The 7,083-nt window shown below is 44.0% G+C and overlaps 1 long non-coding RNA gene across 1 annotated transcript; it reads left to right on the top strand.

Annotated features, from left to right (window-relative positions):
• The first annotated feature begins 4,355 nt into the window (after window positions 1–4,355).
• LOC142045808 (uncharacterized) lies at window positions 4,356–7,083 on the top strand. Its single transcript, XR_012654681.1, has 2 exons — window positions 4,356–5,183; window positions 5,540–7,083. It is a non-coding gene; the product is annotated as an uncharacterized LOC142045808 (long non-coding RNA).

Here is a 7,083-nt window from a genome sequence, read left to right as displayed (position 1 = left end):
ACACTGCTGATAATGAAGATCATAGGCACACAATACTCACCCAAATGCAACTATTTCTTCCTGATCTTAAGAGGACACAGTTTGGACAAGTACAGCCCTAAACTGAGATTTTGTAATTACTTACAAAACCTAAAGTGAAAAGCAATATTTCCATGGTGTTTGGGGCTGCTTTTGTAATTCAAAAGGAGATAGTTAAAAAGAAAATGACTTCTACATTCTCCTGCAGTACTGGTAGCTGAAACATTGCAGCAAATGCTTGTGCATGAGAACCAGAAAGTGAAACTGTTTAAAAACCATAGAATATCAGGGTTGGTTGGAAGAGACCTCAGGAGGTCATCTAGTCTAACCAACCCTCAAAGCAGGACCAATCCTCAGACAGATTTTTATCCCAAATGGCCCCCTCAAGGATTGACCTCACAACCTGGAGTTTAGCAGGCCAATGCCCAAACCACTGAGTGATCCCTCCCCCTAAACATTTTTTCGTAGAATATCAGGGTTTGAAGGGACCTCAGAAAGTCATCTAGTCCAACCCCCTATTCAAAGCAGGCCTAGTCCCCAGGCACATTTTTGCCCCACGTCCCTATAATGGCCCCCTCAATGATTGAACACACAACTCTGGGTTTAGCAGGCTAATCGCTCAAACCACTGAGCTATCCTTCCCCCTGCCTCCCCAGCTATTAAAGCTATGCAATAAATAGATATAGATATATGAGGGAAGAGTAGAAGACAATGATTTGCAAAAATAAATAAATAAATAAAAAATGCCCATTTCATTCTGGGCCATTTCCACTCCCCAAATTTTACACATTTTTACAAAATGGTTGGGTTGTATTATTTGTTATTGGGTTTTTTTTTTCCCCAGAACACTTGCAATTTCAAAATGTTGCATGTTTCAGTGTGAAAACTGACCTTCAGTGGAATAAAGTTTTGAATTTCAAAACTGAGGTTGTTTGCTTTAAAACTGGAATCTTAGAAAGATTCTTAGCATGATGCACTTTGCGTCTTTAGGCACCCAAATACCTTTGAAAATCTGGCTCCTGGTCCATTGTGCCAACTAGTGCAGGACTGGTTTTCTCAATGTATTTTCTCTGGCCAAACTTCTAATGTTGTGTTGTTTTTTTAAAAAATGCTTTAGCAAACTATAGGACAAAAAGCTAAGAAAGAAAATAAGTTTGCACTGTTTACTACAACAGAGCATGTTTAACACAAAATCTGTGACCAACACACAAAGCTGCAGCAGGGTAAAAGCGTCCCCGCCCCCAAAGTATATTGACATTACTCTGTCACATTGTTCACCAGAATTAAAACTTCCAGAAAGTCTGACAATAATGGCATCACATCTGAGGCAGTTTATGATACCCTGGATCAGCCACTAAGGCTGCTTAGCAGATGGATTATCAAGGCAGGCAACACTGCATCTGGTAACAACAGGAGAAACACTAGGAACATTTGTGAAATTAAATCACTGCCCCCAAGCCTCCTAGTTTCTCTGACCCGTCACACTGCATTCTTGTGCTGTCTATAAAGGGACCGATCCTGCAGACTGCTCCATAAAGGCAGACCCCTGTGTCCACAAAGGCAGCAGTTTGCAGGATTGGGGCTTAGACTATAAACTCTTTGAAGCAAAAATCATGCTTTCCTTTTTAACGTCTGTACAGCACCAGGCACACGGTCAGTATTTAACAAAGGGGCAGAAAAATAGCACCATTAGTACCTGTCCATTTCTGCTAGGAGAGGGAGACATTTTTCTTCCTCTAAGGCACACCATCATTTGGGAATTTTTATGTTTGCTAGTAACATCTTTAAATAAGGGAAAGACATCAAAGAGTTAAGTGCCTGCATTTTGCAACAAAAGGGAGGGCCTAAGATCCAGCTAAGCTTCCCGCTGCAGGTCCTACTATGCCGGCAAAGAAAACAGGGATCATCAAGGCGTGACGTTCCACACAAGTTTGGGAAAAACACAAAGCGAAATTTTAAAAGTCTCATTAGACACATCCCTTCCTCCCAAGAAAAACTGCATCCAAAATGAAATGATTCCCTCCCAAGTGAGCTGGAGAGTCTCCCGTAGGTCTACAACGTAGCAGCCCCAGTTCTATGCTGTTTTCCAAAATGTGTAAGATCATGTTTTTGGTTTTTTTAAAAGTCACTCCTCAGTCTCTACTACTATTGGCTGGACGGAGAGACAACATTCTCACCACCTCTTTGCTTCTGAGGAGGAAAAATGGCTACAGGCAATTGCAAGCTATACAGCCTTAGAAAAAGTCATGCATTTTGCAGATGCGGCTAATTAAAACCATTATGCTTGGTGCATTTCTGCATATGTATTTCCTTCAAACAATTACATTCCCAGTGGGGGCAGGCTGCAAACTGAACATGAGAACTTGTGCTTTGTGAATCTGTAACTGTTTGATGGAACTGCATTTTTGAAAAAGATTTGGGGATTATTTTCAACAAACTGCTTTGAAATGGCAACAAGAAAACTCAAGCGTTTTTCTGGTATATTTTAATCAATTGTATCTGGGCAAAAAGATTTGAGAAATTTATTTTGCAGGATGTAGACTGCAAATCGCCAGGGAACACTGCAACATTTTTTCAGAGATGTTTACATCAAATTACATTTGGGGAGTGAGAGGCTGCAGATTGCAAGTGGAAAACCCATGCATTGTGCAGGATTAAAGGATGACATTGGAGGAATCGTCTGGGGGGATACTTAGGGGCAATGCCTGCAAATTGCAAGAGATTAAGTCTTGCATTGTGCAGGTATATTTAGATGAAATGATGACACTGGAGGGGATAGCAGGGTGTGTGCACGTGTTTTTGGGGCATGCCTGCAAACTGCGATGGGAAGGTTAGCACAGGGGCGTGGGTGGATTGGGTTAAGGACCCTGCAAGGGAACACATACACCCTGTGCTGAGATTTCCCACAGCTCTCAGCTCAAAACCGCCACTAACCTATCTGCTGCCCCACACCAGGTGCAGCCCCACAGCCACCCTACCCTTCTCCTCGCCCCCTGGGTGGGAGAAACCGCAGCCCCTCCGCTAGGAGAAAGACGCGACAGCTGTCCGGAGCGGTGCCTCACGGGATTTATAGTCTCTTCCTGTCCGTACGTCCTATTCAACTTCGCGGGCGCCTTCGCTCATGGTGGACCACAATTCCCACAAGCCCCTGCGGCAGCGCTCTTTGCCTTTCGCACGTTCCCCAGTGAACGCTTTTTCCATTGGTCTGAAGGTCTGCTGCCAATCATCTCGACGGCGATGGCTGATTGGGCGAGCCTACCGCCACGACTTGGACGGCTGTAGCCGCCGGGCGAGTGAGGTGGCGGCCATTTTGTGTGGCGGGCTGGGCCGGGCAGGAGCAGGCGGGGCGGGGCTGCTCCCTCCCGGGCCCTCGCCCCTGCCCCTGCGAGCGCGGCACGCGGACCCGCCGTGGCCCTGCGCCTCCCCACAGCGGGAGCCCCGGGGCTCGTCCTGCACCCGCTGCCGAACGGGGAGGCGAGCCCAGAGGTCGAGCCCGGGCGGGCCCGCCTGGTCTTGGGAGGGGGCCGGGCCTTGCCTCGCGCTTACAGCCCCGCGTGCCCAGGGTCCCGACCTCCGAGGGGGCAGCTCGTGCCGCGGGCCCGGTTGACCCGGAGCCTCGAGTGAGACCCCGAAGGGTCGCCATCAAAAGCCCGTCTGGGCTCGCAGCAGCCGTGGGCCGCCCCTCGCCTCTTCCCTTCGGCCGAACCCAGCCCCCTGTGGGCCTTGTCGCGTGCACCGCCCCCTGTGTAGGGAGAGCCCGGGGGCAGGGCCACGGGGCTGCGGATCCCGCCAAGAAGGCCCTAGCCCAGCCCAGCACTGGCGGGAGGGTCCCCAAATGCGCTTACAAGCCAGTGAGTAAACTCAGGCACGGGGCATTTCTCATCTCCCGGGTTTAGGACCCCTGCCTAGTTCAGTAACACACAAAGGAGACGACGTGTTTGCGGAGGAAGTAACCAACCCAGTTCTTCTGCTGCATAATCACTTCGCTGAAAAGCACTTAGCCTCCAAAGTACAGTGCAGCTCTCTTTGTTACACTTGTGTTCAAAAGTAATGGCTGGCAGCTTTTAAACCCAAGTGAAACTTGTTTCTTTTGGGTGGATAGGGGCTTGGGAGTCATGTGAAATCTGGGCCTTACCATTTACTTGTATTTTAATCTCTTGCAATCCTGGGACTTCTGGGCTTCAGTCTCTTTATGTGTTAAAATAGAGGTGATAAAAAAATCCAGTGTGATTATTTTAATGTGTGGATTATATTGTTTTTGTAATTGAAAGCCACATTCAGATCTTTTACCCCAGTGTAAATCTGAAGTAACTTCGTTGACTGCAAGAGAGTTACTCCAGATGGACACCAGTGTCAGTCAGCAGAATTTGAACTAGTGTTGGAATGTAAATACAAACATCCATAGTTACCCGAATACCTGATAATAGAGTTCTCAAAATGCAATCCCTGTATAGAAATTAGAGTAAATAGTTTCTAGGAAAAACTAATAATTTTTGAAATTTTACTGAACTTTTCTGTTAATTTCTAAATACTTATCTGACTGAGATCAGACAATTAATACAAAGTTAGTCTTGTTTCAGAAACCAAACATGGACATAACTGAGAGGAAGATCTAATTTTATTTTGAGTGAACATTTGGTACAATAACTTGCATTTTCCTAGAAAATGTCTATTTTCCATGCTTCTACTGTACTTTATTATACAGTATAATTTTCTAGGCAGTGTACTGGAAAATGATCCCTGACTATAATCCTTTATTTTATGCATTTAAACCATACCACACCCCAAATTCTCCCAGGGAATTTTCACTTGCTGAACCCAATGGATCACATTTAATGTGGCCTCCTCTCTGCTGCTATTGTGAAGTGAGGCAACAACTGTCAGTGTGCCATTTGTAGAGATTTTTTAAAAAGTACTTGCCTGTCTCAAGGGCTAGGACTTGACTGGTAACTTTTCAACTTGTTGTTGAAATACCCTGATAAATGAGTGATTAGTTTCATTACTTTAGCTGTTAGAAAGGAGCTGTAGAGATGCAAAATAAGTGAGTAGCGTGTTCCTCACGTGCAAACCTCAAGATGATAGAGGTGGCATGGAAGGCAGTTCTTGAGATTGCACAAATGGGTCCAGCATCCTGATGAGCAGTGGGAATTGTGACTGTGTGTATGGTAAGTATCTTGATGCATGGGTAATGTCTCTATGCTGTGGTACAGGAAGGGTATGGTTCACTTTTTAATGTATTTAACATATACGTATACTGCTTAAAGTCATATGTATTTTTGACTTTTTTACAGACTCACTGTGCAACTTTGGACAAGTTACTTAGGCCCAGCTCCACAAAGATATTTAGGCTCTTAACTTCCACCTTTCTGGATTTGGGCCTTAGCCACAGTTTCTTCTACCTGTGGAATGAGTGTAATGCTGACCTGCCCAACAGTATCATGAGGTGTAAGTTGTAGTTTGTAAAACCCTGAGATTGAGTGCTGCCATTTTACTTAAAACTGTTTTACAAAATGTGCAACAGGAGTGATGAAGGATCTTTTACACTGGGAAGATCAAACTGAGCGGAGACAATTTCCTGCAGAAAATTCCTTGCTTGTATTACTCTGGAGTCAAAGAATATTTTGCTTCCATGCTGTTTCACCAGTTTATATAAAGGTTTGGCTTTTATTAATCATGGCTTACCCCCTTTTCTAACTGCCCAGGTATATAACCATCTTCCCATATGACTTTTTTTTAATACCCATTTATATTTAATTTAGCTCTGTTTTCATTTAGCTGCAGGTTTATGCTAATGACGGTTTTAAAACCATTTAAAAACCAAACTGAGGCCTGATTTAAATATCAAAAGTTGCTTAACTAAAGGTGTGATTTTTAAATTTATTTAGTTAAACTAGTGCAACTTTGAGTGTCAGCACTCACATTGATTAGTTTAAACTAATCCACACCAGGTTTTGCACTGGTAACTAAATTGATTAAGATAGGGGATTGTGCTCTCAATCAGGGCCCTAGAACTTGCTCCCCTCAGTCCAAAATAGCCCAAATTTGGTGCCCTCGCCACACTGCGGAAGCCATCTATTTGATGGGGCTTCGTTGGAGAGGACTCAGTGTGTTCCCAGAGTTACCAGAGCTGGAAGGGAGCTTTTTTGTAGATGACTGACTTACTTAGTTACTTGTCCCTGTCTGTCTGGTTTTTTAAATGCTGCTGGGGTATTACTATGTTGCAACATTTAATTGTCAGGGCACTCAGAGTCTGTTACTATTTGGAGGAGGGATAGCTTAGTGGTTTGAGCATTCGCCTGTTAAACCCAGGGTTGAGTTCAATCCTTGAGGGGGACATTTAGGGAGCTGGGGCAAAAATTTGTCTCAGGATTGGTCTTGCTTTGAGCTGGGGGTTGGACTAGATGACCTCCTCCCTTCCAATCCTGATATTCTATGATTCTATTTAAATCTAAAGAAATGAAGTTCAGCTGGTGTAAATTCTGTGTGTAGACAAGACCAAACATTCTGTTTTCCATTCTGAGCCTCTGCATTGCATTATATATGAAAAATTGATCCACATTGACATGAGTGGCTTACAGGGCATACTGCCATGCCATCCTAGTAAAATATATATTGCCTAAAACTCAAGTGTTCTCAGTGATCTAGTAATGATCCCATTTTGTGCTTCAGGAACACCTTTTAGTTTTCATTCTTAGCACTATTAGGGGTATATATGGGTTGAGCATTTCAACACATTTGATACACTGTTCAGTGATAAAGAAGCAGTTTTCAGATGATAGCATTACAGTTTTCTCCCTATTCAGATGTTGTTTTTAACCAGTGATTGCTGGTCTCACTTTTTCCTGAAGGGAATGATTACACTATTCCAAGGGATGTGTTCCAGAAAGACCTGCAAAGATTGCCCTCTGCCACCACTCTTATTAAATTCAAGAGAACTCCTGTAGTTCCAGACCACAGGAATGGTTGTTACTCTGACACTTGCCACACTTGTTAAATATAAAGAAAAATGTTATGCAAGTAATTATGGATCTGTTCAATATCAGAATTAAACCCTTTTCTTTTCTA

The sequence above is a fragment of the Chelonoidis abingdonii genome, chromosome 21 (assembly GCF_003597395.2).
Source record: "Chelonoidis abingdonii isolate Lonesome George chromosome 21, CheloAbing_2.0, whole genome shotgun sequence".
Classification (NCBI taxonomy): Eukaryota; Metazoa; Chordata; order Testudines; family Testudinidae; genus Chelonoidis; species Chelonoidis abingdonii.
The sequence above is the reverse complement of the archived record's forward strand: the minus strand, read 5'-3'. Positions and strand labels throughout refer to the sequence as shown.